We start from the raw sequence: 16,878 nt of genomic DNA, 5'->3' as shown, positions 1-16,878 counted from the left end.
AAAGCAGGATCTGTGCATAGAATTCGTACTCTGATAGCGTGATCCTTTGCTGTGTATCATTCGGAATTAAGCAACGTATCTGCGTGGATAAGACGAAAGACGACCACAGTCTTTCAGTGATTGTTTCTATCCTATAATAGATGTATTGTTGTGCAACGGGAAAGCTCGCGTTTACTACCTCCCCTCAGCAGACATCAGTGGATAAATAAAAATAAGTTGTACACTTCGTCTACTGACGTAACGGTTACGATCATGAATCAAAACTGATTTCTGGTTAAACGTAATGTACTCGTGTTAAGTTCTCCATTTACCTATCGACCAAAAGTTTGCGTTCTCTTACCTTGTCGTGGCTGAGGTGTGCAAGGAGTGAAAGACTGAATAATTTCCTAGATCGGCGAAACACCTGCAGAACACATGGAGAACGTGTATACACAATAGCCCGTAAATTGCTTATTGGCCAATATATATAACCGGTATAGTATCGCATGAAACAAAATAGGACTCAGCGAGACCTCAAATGAACCCGAGGTGGACAATGCTTGTGGCCTCAGGGAAAATCCACTTTGAAAATAGGGCATCTTCAAAAGCATACGATTGCTATCATCTTAATCTTTGTATCTTGATATCTGAATACATTTGTTCGCTCGTGACTGCGGTATGGTATTTTGGGTAACAGTATCGCTGCTGAACACCTGCTGATGCTCATTTGAAATTGTGTAGAATCAGTGGACAAATGGTGTGACGTTCCTCTGTAAAAAACGAACCGGTAACACTAGCGAATAAAGCCTAGGAAAGAAAGCAAGTGCTAACGGCGAAAACCAATATCACAGCGTATATCCTCCTCTATAGGTATAATAAATACGGCGTTTTCACATCGTGGATAAACCTGTGGGGCTTCGGTCTTGCCGTTTCTTGCAGAAGCCGCAGTCGAGATCTCAAGACAAACGGACTGACCCTTTCTACTTATGCATGATATATCTATAAGCGAAACTATTCACATGCTTACATATACTCTAGTGGGGCAGTCGAAACAGGCTTTCGTAATGTAGCTTCGTGGAGTGTGCAGCTGAGATGTTGCTTTTCCGGTAGCCACTCACTGACTTGTGCTGAAGGATTATAGCCTATGTTGGCCTCAAAGGCTCGCTTTGGCGTATAAACCCAGAGAGTATGTGGTAAGAAGTGGTACCACTGCAACCTCCGCTAGCGAACCACAGTTCGTTTTGTCCGTGGCGTCCTAATAAACGGTGTTGTCATTCTGCAAAGCGGCGCCACACCCAGTTACATTTATGAAACGTCGCATATTCCTGATGAAGGCTGCACGCCGTTTGCATATGGACTTCCCTTGCTATCTCTCTTTTACGCAGTAGCGACTCCATGAATTATTGCCACATGATCCCCACCATCGCAATACTAAAACGTTACGATAAAGCGTATTATTATTATTATTATGCGCTATAAAATTCAATGTTTGTTAGAGAGAGAGAGAGAGAGAGAAGAAAAATGATTTTTGAAATGTCTGCGTCCTAAATAAAATATGTTATTACGTGCCAAAACTCTTTTGGATGTCCTGGATAGATTCATACTGTATTATCCTGTTTGACGATTGTTGCCAGAGTGGTACGATACACTCTTACAAGACACCACACTGCATTCCATATATCTAAGGTAAATGCTGCTCAATCGTCTAAACGATCACTGATATTTTGAGAACTCCTCATTTACTCAGAACTATTGAAGAACACACAATCATCGAATGCTAAAAACTCATGGACAAAAAGGCAAGTTAACCTAAGCAAGGCTAACAAGATCATGACATTTTTTTTTTTCATTTGCACCCCTCTTATATCTTATTCGCATTCATATCTGCACCCCTCTTAACACAATAGGTAAAGCTTAAGTATATCATAGCTACGTATAATGATGCTGCCGACGTACTTACCTATATATATATATGTTGTAAAATCAAATGTTTCTTCATTGAGTAGAGAATGAGCAAACGATAGCCCTTTTGAACACAGTGACAAACGTGAAGGTTTTCGAGCAATATCTGCTTTAAGTATCTTCTTAAATAGCCGTAAATGTTAATAAATAGCTGGCCTTGGTTTTTCATCTAGATCAAGAATGCTTTTTCGATTCGCTTTACGTTCCCACGGTTTTAGGTATTTATTGATCCTTGTTAGGCAGTTCCCTTACAAATAAGTTCAATAGCTATAGTCGTACCCATGTACTCATATAGTCCTTGTGACGGTGCCGGATTGTACAGAGTTCGTAGGACTACAACTAACTAGCTTGACAACAATCTCACAAGATCATACCGTGCAAGCATTCCTAGAGAGTGTGCTTAATGCCATCCTATCGCCAAATATCCATCACTGGGTTGTCTACAATCTAGACATAAGCACGCGTTGAATGTTATTGACCTCAGATCGCGTACCGATGTGACTACTGAGCGTTTAAACAACGCTTTAGCGCTGTTTTAGCGCGAAATTTGCGGAAGCCAACATTGACTTCCGCAAATTTCCGCTCTTAGCTAACGAGATTTATTGTAAAGATACGAGTACGCAAGAGGTTAAGGCTCATTCGGCCAGAAGCAATTTGTCGGCAAATTTCAGTTCACTCATTCATTGCGCGAGTTCATTTCCTTCTGATCGATACCTTTTTGGTCATCTTTCCATTAGCGGAGTTAGTTGTTCGATGTTCTCTCTATAATCATACTATCGTATCACGTATGAAGGTGATATGCCACTGCTGGAACGGCTCGGTCGAAAAAGACTTAGAGCATTTGAGCTGGATAGGCGTTGACATAGCCGTTGGAGCCAGTACCTTCTAAATGCGACGTAAAAGTTCATCGTCGAGCAGCCCTAGACGCGGAAAGTTGTCGGCGTATCTTCGGTGTGTGTCTAATATGAGTACAGTATCTGCCAGTAGTTCTCGGCATTGATCATTCCGGAATTATTTCATGGGTACGCTTTAACAGGTGTTTAGCCGCTGGGGAAATGGTCTTTTTTCTTGGAATCAAATAAAGATGTACTGGCGTTCTCATCGCACCTATTTCTGCAGATGTCCATCCAGTAGATCCGCTCGACAAAAATGACTCACTATCCATTTATGGAAAAGAATTCGCTGCGCGGGCAAGGAACGTTTGGCACCAAGTAGTGACGTCCTCAGCAATTGAAGTAGGTGACTTATGAGGGGCTGAAGACGCGGCCTAAACTTCGCCGTCGAACTTCTTGACCGACATCAGAGACGGAACCCTATCCACGACACGCACGTAGGCTGCTGCCATCTTTACATGGGGCTCGAATCCCCGGCTCAGTGCAGTGCGAGGTTTCCACTCAGTGGTTGTAGAAGACTGATCCTTCGCTGCCAGTACGACGGGGGTTCACTGCCTTCCAGGCACTACCTCACCAAGGACCTAGTTGCCTAGGTTACCATTATTGTAACGATGTCCCGGGCATTTGGTGTAGGTAGCGCTAGCGTGTATGAGCGTTACTTGCCGTGATTGAATGGAGTATGTGCCCTTATTGCGATCAGTGCTTGGTTCAACAAGTGTTCAATAGCTGCAGCATGCGTTAAACGGGCCATCCATATGGCAGCGTTGACTCAGTCTGGAACAAACGGATTGTTGGTGAGCCCTCACTAATATTGGTTCAAAAGGATTTGGCAGTTTGCCATTTCTGCTGATCCATCGTAGGCGGAGGTGATAAAGAGGTGTTGTTCAGTCTCATCGGAGCTTTCTGTTGACAATTCGTCCTTTCCTTCTTGTCCTTTTTTTATGTATCCACTCGTAAAATGATAATTCCCCTGGTGAAGTCATAAACGATTTTTTGGCTACTTTACCTCCGTAGCTTGATAGTCCGTTCTTGTCGGTATGCGCTCGGCAATGGGATGCTGAGAATACAGCGTTATTCCCGGCTACCTTATTAGTCAGGATGTCGCTGGTAACCTCCCTGGTGCAAAGAAAAGCGCGGACGCTACATAGAGTTCGGACTCTGAGTAGACTGATTTCAGTTTATTGCAGAGCTTTCCATCGCGAACATAAACTTATCTTTCCCAAACGTTGTGCATTCCTGCTATACTGCTTGGAGGAAGGTCGTTATAGAGCGCGCTGTTGTGTTAAGATATCCGTCTGTTCCACTAAAAACATTGTCGATATCCATCCCTGAAAAAGCTCATACAACTATGGAAGCTTTTCTGGATAGTAGCTTCCGTAGCACCGGCTTAAGGGGTCAATGATGCTGTAACTGAAAGGCAGCATAGGCTTGTCGGCGGGTTCGTCACTGCAGGAAAGTTTGCTAGCGTGGATATGTTCTGGTTAGCTTCTTCCGCAGTTGAGGTCTGCCGCCTCACGCTTTAGTGCTTTGATACGGGAAATAGAAACGTGATATAGCCCATGATATGACTGTCCAGTAAAGTGTTGTTCAGGCACCTCGTAAAATGCCCAGCTCCTCTTCAATAGCCTATTGGCACATGACACACCTACATATATATATATATATATATATATATATATATATATATGCATTATCCAGCTGAATCCGCTTCGTCGGTGGTCCTGCAAGCTGCACGAACTATTTTGTTACGCTTTGTACAGTACACCGTGATACCTTGAAGGCCCTCGTTACAATGCGCCTCATGAGTTATATCCGTTTTTTTCCATTCTGTATGTGGAAGAGTTAGTGCCTGTGTTTGAGTTTGCTTCTGAGCCGTCAATACCGTTGTTTGGCTGTTGTTCAAAAGATGTTTGCATTACTTCGACGCTTGGATCTTTTGTCATTTCGTCGAGTATAAATAATTCACATTAAATAACACAACAACCAAAATACAACATGATCTTCCTGGTTCCAACCCTACGAAGTCGCGTATTACTGGCCATTTTTTTCTAAAGGTTCAATCATGTACCTGCAAAGCCTGCTGTGCGCAGAAAAGGCCAACCTGTGTTATTTATTGGAGGCTAACCGTAATCCAATAGACGCTGCTTCAAGGGTCGGCACGTTTAACAACTTACGGAAGCACTATTTTTGTGAGTCGCGCTATAGGCGGTTTCGAATCATAGTAGAAAGAACAAAATCCTATTGAAACACAGCGCATCTCATCATCCGCCTGCGTCAACTTTCTTTTTTTCACATATAAAAATATATGAGATGTTGGAAATTGTTCTTTCGGTTTTTCTTACTCTGTCGAACACAATTTTTACGATAACCTATATCTCGCATTAGAATAAACCAGGTGTTAACAGATGGTGGGTAAACAATCTGTCGTTTTGCCATATAAAATATGTATCGTAAAAGTCTAGAATCGGAAACTCAATACTCGTTTCTGTGGAGCCACAATGTTTCCCGAATTTCAAGCTTACCATTGTCTCTTGTTATTGTTACACTATACTTAATATACAATAACATAATCCTAATGTATAATAATGTTAATAACATAATTGTATCTTCGTGGTTTATTAAAACTTATTAGATTATTGTTAAGAGTAGACGATTTCTATTCGGCGGTTCAACTACTCAGAATGTCAATGACATAAAATAATAGCTTTAGTTGACAGTTGCAAACTGGTAACCACCGAAGTTGTATGTGATCTCTTACATTCCTCTTGCAACTTCAACTACATATAACTTTTAATAGAGAACAATAGGTCGGATGGGGATTGCAATATAATCAGAACGAAGTTTGTGAAGAAAGGCAAATTAGCTTAGTTCCAGTTAGTCAGTTCACTTAGGCCAAGCGCTTAACACGAAGCGAAGCGAATAATAGGCCAACCGTCATCGATAAACATACACAGAATTTATATAAAAAAAAAAAAAAAAAACACAATAAACAAGCATTAGTAGGCAGGTTTTTAGTTATTCGTTTCACTTTATAGAAGGATATTCTTCGTTCACGTTGCGAAAGTGCTCGTTTGGTTACGTACGGCATGGATAACGGTCGAGGAGATCAAATGCCGACCTACAATGCAACACCTCCACTTTGCGCGGCTCTGTGCAATATTACAAGCTTCTTCCAAGTTAACGCATAACTTCCTCTGCTTGTTTCTGTTCTGCCAGCCATAGCGTGTGGTGGTAGCAGTAGCAGATATCGCAGTTGTAAATCTTTTGGTAAATTACTTAAGGCCTCGTAATAAATGTCTATGTGTATAACTCAGATTTTTCTTGCGTTTAAGCACTTTATAGTGTTATAGTGTCCCAGAGCAACATTTTACATATATCATTTTTCAGTCCTGTGTTAGGTTCAGTTGATATCAAACTGATCAGAATAGAACAAGCTTGTTTCATTCACTCTTGACACTATTAGTCAATCCATGATCGGGATGTGCGATCACTACTACTACTACTACTACTACTACTGCAGAGGTCAGTACTTCAAATAGCAACAATTTAATAATAAAGTCAGCTACTGAATTTTTTCAATTGACGGTTGCGTGTTTATTTTGTACGATGAAAGTGATGTGGTTTGCCAACGATCTAAAAGCAACATTTTCACTCGTTTCATAAAACTATTGAACCTAAGAATTGCAGCTATTAAAATACAGCCTTTTAATTTCAAAGATCATTAAACCAGCAAAATATGTCCTATAATTCTGTGTGGCTAAACACAGCAAGAAGCTAGGATGATGTCCATACGCAGGCCGATAATACGATAATCCAATTTTTTTTTATGATACTCATTCGCAGTAACATCGATGTTATGTGTTTATTCCTCGCTCTATTCACCTATATCCACTATTCACTATGATAAAACACCTCGCACGGAAAGGCACGCGCAGGCGATAAAAAAAGGGGGCGCGAATGTGCTTGTATAAGAGGGGATGTTTATTTACAGCTTTTAAGCGATACCTCCCCACCGGGCCAATTGTGATAGGCCTTATCAAAAAAACTCTATTACTGGGATTAAAAATGGATTTAGCGGTGTTCGTTCTAGAGCTTTTAAATTTAATGAAATAGCTCACTTTCGCCACTGCCTTTAAATGTTACTTCTAGACGGACGCTAAATGATGTGGTCCTAAAACCCGAAAATATGAATTGCAGAGCGGACAGAACCGTAGCTGCGGTCTCAGTGTTAGCTTCTGCGTTCTCTGCTAAGTGGCTGGTCTGCACCATGTTATTCCGTTCGCATAAACTTTCGCTAATAAACATTTAACTTATTTGGGATTTTTAAATACATCATGGGGAGATACCAGTACCAGTAGCTTAGTAAGTCATACGATCAGCTTCTAGCCCTTAGAGTTGAAATGCCGAATAAGTGAACAGTTTTTTTTTTCCTGAAAGCATTTTCAATTATTGTATCGGCCAATTCAGTTAGTTTCTTATACGAGAGAAAGAAATTGGGAATATTGTAACATAAAAGTGACAGGGTATTAAAAATAGAGCACTCCGCAGTCGCGACGAAGGATCATAGCTTTCAGTTTAATAATAAAGTAAAAGCAAGATGACTAGTTTTTTTTTTTTTACTTCTATTGACTTAATCATGAACGTATAAAAAGGACTTCGTAACAGTTTATCTCTATTAGTAAAACGAAACTTTTTACCAGACGGATACATCATTCTTAATTACGACGTCACTACGATAGAACCAATGTAAATTATGTGCTTTATATGAGTGCTAAAATCGAAGTAAATGTTGACAAGATTTTTTTATAAAGTCAACTACTATTTGGGGACGACAATACATCTGCGACCAGAAATGATCATGTAATTTTTTTATCGCTATTTGTGACGTGAGTCATTCCGCCGAAGCATAGAACGTAGCATAATTTAGAATAATTCGCATATAATTTGTGTTTTATCTCTAAAAATTTTTAAAAATCTTTTATACTTAGAATAAACATGAAAAATTAAATGAAGTTTAACTTTTAATAAAACTATCGTTTAGCTTTAGATACGTTTTTAAGGTTATTGATGCTAAAAACTCCAGTGTCTATTTCGAGTATTACGTACGGTACTGTAACCAGGCATTACATAGAATCGATGTTAGGAAAAATCTCTCGAAGATGGCTTTCTCGAACATACAATTGAACCTGCTCTTGCAATTGTTTTGTAAAGATTACTCTCGGACTATATGTATAAGTTATATGGCTGTTGATTAAACTATGTTGGTTTGTATCGAATAACCCGCGAATGATAGAGAACTAAATATATAGTGAATAAGCTGGATAAATTCCCGCGATTTTTCATTGAATGAAAAGCACTAGATTTTTTTATTCTATTGACAATATACAAATTGTTATGTATTATCCCTGTAATTGTTCAGAACTTTCATCTTTCTACCAAACGACGTATGCCGCCCCACAGGAAAGTAGCCGATTTTGTTTCGATGTTTTCTAGTCATGTTTTGGGTTGTGAGGGCTTAGTAGCTGGCGAAAATGCCGATCCAAGCCCCGAATAACGTACAGGGTGCAAAAAAAGCTCCAATTCGGAATCCAGGACCGCAACATAGACGATGTTTACCGCATGTGGTTTCGTGCTGTCGTGGAACAGAATGATCTGGGCCCGTCTATTGGGTGTTTTCTCTTGAATAACCTTGCTGACTTCATACGAGTAGGCCAAATAAACATGCCGACCAACCTCCTCGTCTGTACTAAGCAAATTTTCTTACAGTCCCACAAAACATAACTTTTTTTTTCAATGAAGATCTCATGATGAAGGCCGTGATTTCTTTTGTGACGCCCGTTTCGATCTTAACACAGGCACCACTCCTCGTCACCGGTAAAAATCCTATGAAAAATCAGTTACTGACCGCGTGGCGCTCGGATAGATATTGAGGTGCAACGCTGACTCGTAATTTTTGGTTGGATTTAGAGAGTTTATGGGCCCGACTTACGATTTGTCTTTCTTCAAGGATGCCTTTAGTGAGTCATACTCAAACTGAGACGGTTCGCCAGAGGTGGGTATACTCTCTAGGTCTTAAATACCGTTTTTTAGCTTAAGAAGTCACTCTTAAGCGATCTTCTCAGCCGTAGTGCCATTGGCGTACACAGGGCGTTCTCTCCTGTTTCAGTAGAGTTTTATCTTCGATAAAATAGAGGAAGTGTCGAAATGGCACCTTTTTCCTACCTGGGACAACATTTTTTCTAGAGTCTCTTCGAGTTATCTAGAATACAGTACGCTTTCTAACGGCATACAGAAGTAAACAGGTGGAGAGAAGTAAGAAAACAGTTTACTCGAAAAACATAGGAACTTTCTGTTCTAGCAGATTGAGCTAGCTATAAACAGTTACCCGATACACTGATAGTTCTATAATCTTACATACCAGACCAGTTGTGCATAGTTACCTCCTTGTCCGGCAAAGGGCCTCCTCTGTAGTGAATAGCGTATGAGATCTTTTTCTACGTATGAAAGTCTACGACAAGTCTGCTACTTGAATCATGGGGATCTTATACCTAGAAATGCCAAAGTTACGGGCAGCCACAGCTGTGTGTCACCATAAGCACATTTTGATAAGCTTGGCTATTTAAAAATACATTTCTACCTATTTAAGTTGATGACACAAAGAGGTGAACATAAAGGTTGTTCATTGTGCATTGATTAAGTCTGCGACGAATCGAGACCGTTAAAATGAATGGTGCTTTTTTTTTTTTTTTTTTTTTTTTTTTTGTTACTACTTCTAGTATTTGATCGCGGATGCACGAATACGGCATTTGATGAAATACACTGGCTTCTGATTACATAGAGAGGAAAGCACCTGTACTCTTAGTTTTGGAAGACCACTTTCGTTTGTGTGCCCTGCTTTAGTCCAACTATAGAAAGTCGTAGACGCATAAATGCGGCGTAAGTTAACATCGTACTTATATAGCCTTCATCATTTAAATCTGTCTCCATTGACGAATAAATAAATAAAGTAATATCTCAAAGATCTCCTCTAACTAAGACCTATCCAGTATGATGAATGTGGCACAAGTTTAATATCAGTTTATAGGACACATTTAACTAGCATTAATAAAGTCAATCATAGAAGTTTTCAGTAATTTTAAGAATTGTTTAGTATAAAGCTTGCGCTATAGCAGCTTGAAGGGTATAAGCTTATGCTTACGTTTAAAAAAGCAGAACCATTTTAGTCTTAGCAACTGAGCGCCTACTGCTACCTGCGCATTTCGAAGTCTGTATTAGCATCACCACCCGCGCATTAAGTACAAACCAACACAGCTTTGTATCGGCTCGCTTCATTAGTACAGGGCGACTGTTGAGTAACTTATGATACAACATGGAACATTGCACGTAGAGCCGCGGGTCGGAATGCGCTTGCTTTGTAATTAAGATTGGCAGTTAGAAACGCTAGAAAACTCGACGACTTCATTGAATTAGCTTAGGCCTTTCTTTGGCACACTCTTCATCGTCGATATCATTGAACTTCAGCTGGGAATAATACAAAATGCAGGGCCCGTCCAAATTTAAATCTGCGTGATTTCGAAATTTTATACAACCGCGTATACAAGTGTACGATTACGCCCCTAGCGAGGTTCTCAGCTGCCCGAGCTCCTTCCTCCATAAAGAGTGGTTGAAAGCATTCTCTTCCACGCTGGAACACCATATTCGGTTCAAATCCGCACGGCTGTTGCGCCAAAAGTCGGTACTTTTGTATGTGAATTTTTAATTTGTTCAGTCGTCGAAAAAGCTGGGAATACACTGTGCTCGTTATAGTTTCAAGAAAGTTCAGGAGAGAAATCGACATACACCTAATCTACCACAACTATCAAGAGAGCACTTGATACCAGGAGCAGCATTGTGACGCTGGCCACCTTAATGCCCAGGGGTTTTGGGCAGGAGATTTACAAACGATACCTTCGCCCTGTCTTACCGAAGAGCTTAAATTGCTCTATCTAAACCTATAACAATCGTATTGTTATTGAAGCAAGGTGTGAAGCAATTAAGCTGAGTTGAGTGACAAAATACGCGGCCTCCGGGAAAAAACGTGAGTACGCTGATTGAGGAAATACCCGCTGGTTTTCTTAGTGAGCGGATAAAATATCTTGTCAGAGATCTCAGCAAGCATCCGCCCATATGCATGTGTTAGGCCGCAAACGGATCCAGTAGACTTTGAAATTGTATAACTTTTAAGTTAGGAATATCTTTTTTTTGTAATATGGTACTCTCCTTTTTTTTTTTTTACATACTTTTCCCACACCTCTAGCAGCTTCTGGAGAGCTGTCTATATAGCACTCGAGTTTTTTCATTTCAGAAATTTCTTCATTTATAGCTTCTCGAAGTGGTCGAATGCCTGGTTAGCAGTTGCCTCTATTAAAGCCTCGCAATCACACGAACTCACTAGCCACCGAATTCGACCCTCTTTCTAGAGCGACGCCATTTTTTCGCATGGTCACTCTTCAGCTGGCGATGAAGTTTGAACCATACCTCGCCGGCAGCGACCCTATGCTTCTAGAGAGTTTTTTTGTTGATAAAGGCTCTGTAAATCGTACGTGGAATATACCACGTGGTGTATCTCAATTCACGGGAAACACACTTTACTTAGTTTTTCCATTCTCAGTATTCAGGTTATAGCTCTGTACTACATTACCTGTGAAATGTCATTCTTAGCGATAAAGACCTTAAACTCTGTTTTTGGTAGCAGCCTTCTTAATTGTGGTAGTGCGTCTTTCGGATCTCGACACCTGATCACCTTCTACCAGGCTTTCGATATTCCAGCCTCCTCACTTGAAACGTTAGCACCATTCACGTACCGTGCGTTCGCTTAAGGCTTCCTTGCTCAATGTCTTCACCAATCTTCGATCGTTTTTAGAGCGCTGCGCCCTTTGAAAAGATATAGATGTCACCACTGGACTTTGATGTTTGGGACAACAAGATGTTTTTTCGTCTGAACGCATGTATTCTAAAGCAAAGCCAACCAGTTACCGTTCACAAGTTTCTGGAAAATTAAACTATTTATCAGGCAAATCTCGCGCTAGCGGCGTGTTTCCCAAAATACGTTTTTCACGGCCTACTATTTGCGCATATAAATGAAGGTAGCCTAAAGGAAGAACATGACCAATGTTATTATTTTAGAGACTCCGGATTTTTAAGGCGGTGATAGAGATCGGCAAATGAATAAACATTTTCTTTTGATTGACATTAATTTTATCACTAAAAAGCTAAGCTTTATTGTTAGGTATCATTACGGAAAATCTGTGTTTGGAATCTAGATTGGGATAAACTTACTAGATTGGTAAAGTGCGCAACAATTTCGCAGCTGGAAAAGCGTCTGTTTTTCCCTCTAACATCAATTTTAATCGTTTCTAATAAGTAAGTTAAATAATGATTTAATTTAATTCATCACGCTTGACTTTTCCATTTGAAAATTGAATCGCTATGACTGGAGACCCAAATCTGCCTAGAGCAAAAACCGTGTTCTTTTATCTGGTACCACTCGAGTGCCAACTAGTCTGGAAAAATGCCGGGACAAGCTTAAATTGTGGCTGGCAATGATGTGACATTTGTCGTCAAAATCGTATATATTCACGAAATCCGAGATCCGAGAGTACTCACTAATAGGATTCGAAAAACCGGGATGGGGTTTTAAGACGCGTTATCGAAACTGAAAAAACAATTCATGCGCGTATTTATACAGGTGAAGGTTTGAAGCACTTAGAGTCATCTAGCTTAAATCTTATTGCGCAGATTAAAAGCGCACGAAGAATATTTATCGTTCTTTCTTCATCATATACCAAGCGCGCGTGGTGGTTAAGGATCGTGCTTTGAGCACCAGGTGAGACATCAAAAGACAACAAAATGAGCTACTTCTCGAGTTTTGTTAGGGTAATCGATTGCAATGAAGATGCAGTGTTGTTATCTTCCACAACTGAAAGCCGTTAACGTTTGTTGTAACAGAAACGTCATTGTTTTAAGGAGCCTGCAATTAACATAGAAGACTCAGTGGTTTCGCCTCAAACCTGAAAGGTCGAACAGGGCGAATCAAAGTTATTCGGCGTTTGACTCATTACCAATAGATCCCTTTAATCAACTGACTGGGAACGGAAACCTGAATTGGTATTGGAAGAAAGAACTCTATATGCACATAGCCTGCCTCCGGTTACAAATGAAGCTCTATTTCTGAGGTAAAACAAGGGTTCGAAACGTTTTAGATACTTGCTTACATTCTCTAACTGTGATCTTATCATTAATATGGCCAATGCGATAGGGAGACTTTGAAAAGGTAGCAGAAGAATGGGGACGTTAAAATATGCCCCCCAACGCATGATTTGATGGATCAAAGTCTTTTGCAAACGTCACTTTGGCCAAGAGTGTTCATTTTCGGATTAATAATTTTTCGATAAAAGTGAAAATTGCGTAGCTTTCGCTTTTTGACGTCGTCAACGGAACTATTGAATATTGTGCATCAATGTACATATAGGAAAATACGCTGTAGCTGAAAGGCAAGCTGGTTGACAGAAAAATCAGACGCCTGCCAACAACCTCCTGCAGGAAAGTGGCCATTAACTTACCTGCTGAGGGTAATTACAACCCCTCTGGTGTATCTACTCTAATAAAATAGATCCAATACATTTATGAAAATCGGTGATAATAAATATATTATTACTACTACTAAAGTCTTACACATGCCAAAAAAACCGGAAGATTCGGTAAACTTTTGGTGGCTTGCTTCTCCCAATTCTGCGAACTTTACCTCCAACATATTATTAGAGGATTAAACGGCCAGAACGAAATTTCTAAGAATATGTCGTAAAAGTCCATGTAGGTAGATTTCTATAAATAGGAGGATACGTCTCAATTCGTAATCGTATCGCTCGTGTTCAACATGTCAAGAGGGCCTGCTCTTATCTCGAAACAATCTCGTTAGCTATCTCTGGCGAGCACTAGCTAGCATAATCTAATTCGTCATTTGGTAGACTTCTTATCAGCTGGCTTTACTTAAATTTACAAATGACATCCCTATTGCTGTCTTAGTAGTCTAGGCAAAGGAAGCAGTCATATCCATTGATTCGAGCCGCACCTCGCTGATTCAAGGTCCCCGGAGTTTGCTGACTTCGCTGTGTTCAAGGAGTTAACGAGTTTATGTATGTATGTATGTATGTATGTATGTATGTACGATATTTTACAGTAAACAAAGATGAGCGAAGTTAAATGCTGGTTCTTGCGTTATCTTAATTCGTATTTCTAATACGGCCATATGAAATATTTTGCGTAAATAATGGTAACAAATGATTTATTGGAATCTACGTTATTTCGATCTACAGCTAGTAACGCTTTGCGTAAAAGACATCGACCTTAAAGGGTTAATAGGTAAACCATTTACTAAAGTCGCTCTTAGCTTAATTTCAGTAAATTTACGGAAGCCGGAATCAGCCTTTGGTACTTGAGATTGCGTGCATTTTTCTTTCTTATGATTCGCACTCAAATTGGTGCCTATATATATTAGAGAGACGTTACTGGAAGAAAATGGTTTATACTCCTACTGTTGCTTTTAAACCACAAATGCCCAACCATAGTTGAGGCTACGAAGAGATATTTCCTCTGACGAGGTAGCTCATTCAAATCAGGCAATTACCTCTAAAATTTTAAGCGAGGAGTACCGTTTTCTACATTATATCTAACATATCCGCTAATTTTGTTAATTAAAACCGCATTATGTGGCTATTCGTATAACTGAAGTTCTCGAAGCCGCTTCCGGCAAAGCCATACTTCTGTCGAAGCATGAAAAGGTATCGATTCAAGCCATTTTATTCTCCCACCTTACCGCTTGACGAGGCCTGAGTTTGTCAAGAGATTCAATTTTGGTGATTTTTTTTTATTGTGCCCCTTCGGCGTTCAGAGACCCTTTGCTATAGAGTAGCTTTTGCAACATACAATGCAAAACGAAAGAAAGCGCCAGCATCAGCGGTGGTTGCGTCGGCCACTTTGCTCCACACGAATGCTAAGACTTGAGATAAACCCAGATCGTCATATCGGTACTGTTTTGTCGTTTTTAGCCGCGGGCCTGTATTTCTTATGCAACTGTGAATGTATTCCGTACGCTCTACGCGGCGGCCTACATGCTACGTCAGTCATGTCCGCCCATCGAGAGCGCCTTTTTCTACGCGAGTTGTCAGAGTACTGCAGACGGCTCAAGGAAGAGAAAGCAAAAAAGAAATAGCGGGCACGCGGAACGCGGGCAGAAACAACGACAAGCGGTGGTGCAGCAGCTAGCAGTGCCGATGTTCGGCCGCATAATACGATATAGGGGTGAAAGGCTCTAAATCTATAGAATACGCTTATCTGTTGTTTCGACTCTGGAGATGAAAAGCAAAGTACGAGAGAGAGGTAGCATATGGCTCTATATCTACACGTGCGAACGATTTGACTTTGTAAGTGTATTGTGGACCTATTGATAAATGCGCGCGTACGATCTGACCGACTGTAGCCCGATGCCGAGCGGTAAGACTTTTCTTATGAAAAATATATATATCTCTTATGCTTATCTCTATATCTATGTCAAACCTATTTAGATTTAGAGTAAATCTTTCTTGCGGTTCTAGCAAGTATGATATGGCTCAGAGAATGGGAGAAATTACATTCTCTAGCTCTCAACGTGAGATCTACTTGAACTGTGAAATTATGCAAAAGACTGCGTCGATTATGTTCTGTTTGGCTGCTATGGATATATTACGAGGAAGGGCAGCTCCGAGTTAATTGTAAGAGCAATAGTCTCTCGATATCTGTACACCCGAACATGGTTCGATTTAACATCTGTCTGTCAACCAATAATAATTTATCACCGACCATTCTCAATCTTCTTCTTAGCATCGCGGGTCTGAGGAAAATCAGAAGAAAAAAAGTACTTTCCGAATCTGCGAAACGCCACAGATATCTCTGAAAATTCATGTGCTTTACTGAATGTGCTACTGCTGCTTTAATGGCTACATCGGAGCCCTTAACGAATAGTTCAGAAAATTGATAGGTTGATATTGAGCGACAAACTAGACCTCCGTCGTTCTACGAGCGCAGGCAAAGCCGCTGGCTGATCACCACTCTATCGGCCATCTTTCGTATATGGAGAATACTGATTAAGACAGCATCCATTCACAGAGGATACGTTTGGACAATATGAAATGATTGATGTCGCCGATAGCGTCCACGGAGAGCGGCGATGATCAGCTGACGTCACCGGTCATTTGTGTATTATGCCCTCTATTACGTTTAAGATCACTTTAAACTACCTCTAGCCACCTACAGACGCGTACGAGCATCGATATGTTCATAGGGCAACGAAAAACTAACGAACTTTGAAGTAATTAGCAAAATGTCAAGCAAACAATGCAACACATTTTGGAGTAACGAGATATAGATGTTGAGGCCCTTTTTGATGTTCGAAAAATCTAATAAAATGAAGCTATCATTCTATTTGTTTTGAAGAATCAGAGAAAATAATAACTCTTATATTACACTGTTGTATATACAGTCATAAAAGACGAGATATGGGTACGTTTTTATGTATGCGAGCCTGCGTGCGTCTAGTTAGAGGCAGTTCAGCAGATCACTGGCTTGCGGTAGTCGTCTCCCACAGGCAATGAACGCTTCATTTATACATTAGTATAACGTAGATCGGCTCGACGTATCGGCGACGTATTTTACTGATTGTCGATTGGACAAGAGGGCAAGATTGGTCAGCTAAGCGAAATTATTTGCCTCAACGATTTGCAAGGTGCAGCCAGCAAAGTCTATTCTATTCTATTCTATTCAAATCAATGTTTTTCATAGCTTTATTTACTGCAGGTACACGGCGGTAGTACGGCCAGACCCCATTCAAACCCCTATTCGTTCAACCGACAATAAATCATCGCTAATAATAAAGCTCCCACAAACGACCTTCAACAAAGTACGGCTATATTTCGTTCTTCGGCTGGCCAAAACGTTCAGCTGCATCTCATCCATGACATATATTTAGCTA

This window comes from Varroa jacobsoni, unplaced genomic scaffold (assembly GCF_002532875.2).
Source record: "Varroa jacobsoni isolate VJ856 unplaced genomic scaffold, vjacob_1.0 scaffold_44, whole genome shotgun sequence".
Classification (NCBI taxonomy): Eukaryota; Metazoa; Arthropoda; class Arachnida; order Mesostigmata; family Varroidae; genus Varroa; species Varroa jacobsoni.
This window is presented reverse-complemented; position numbering follows the sequence as displayed.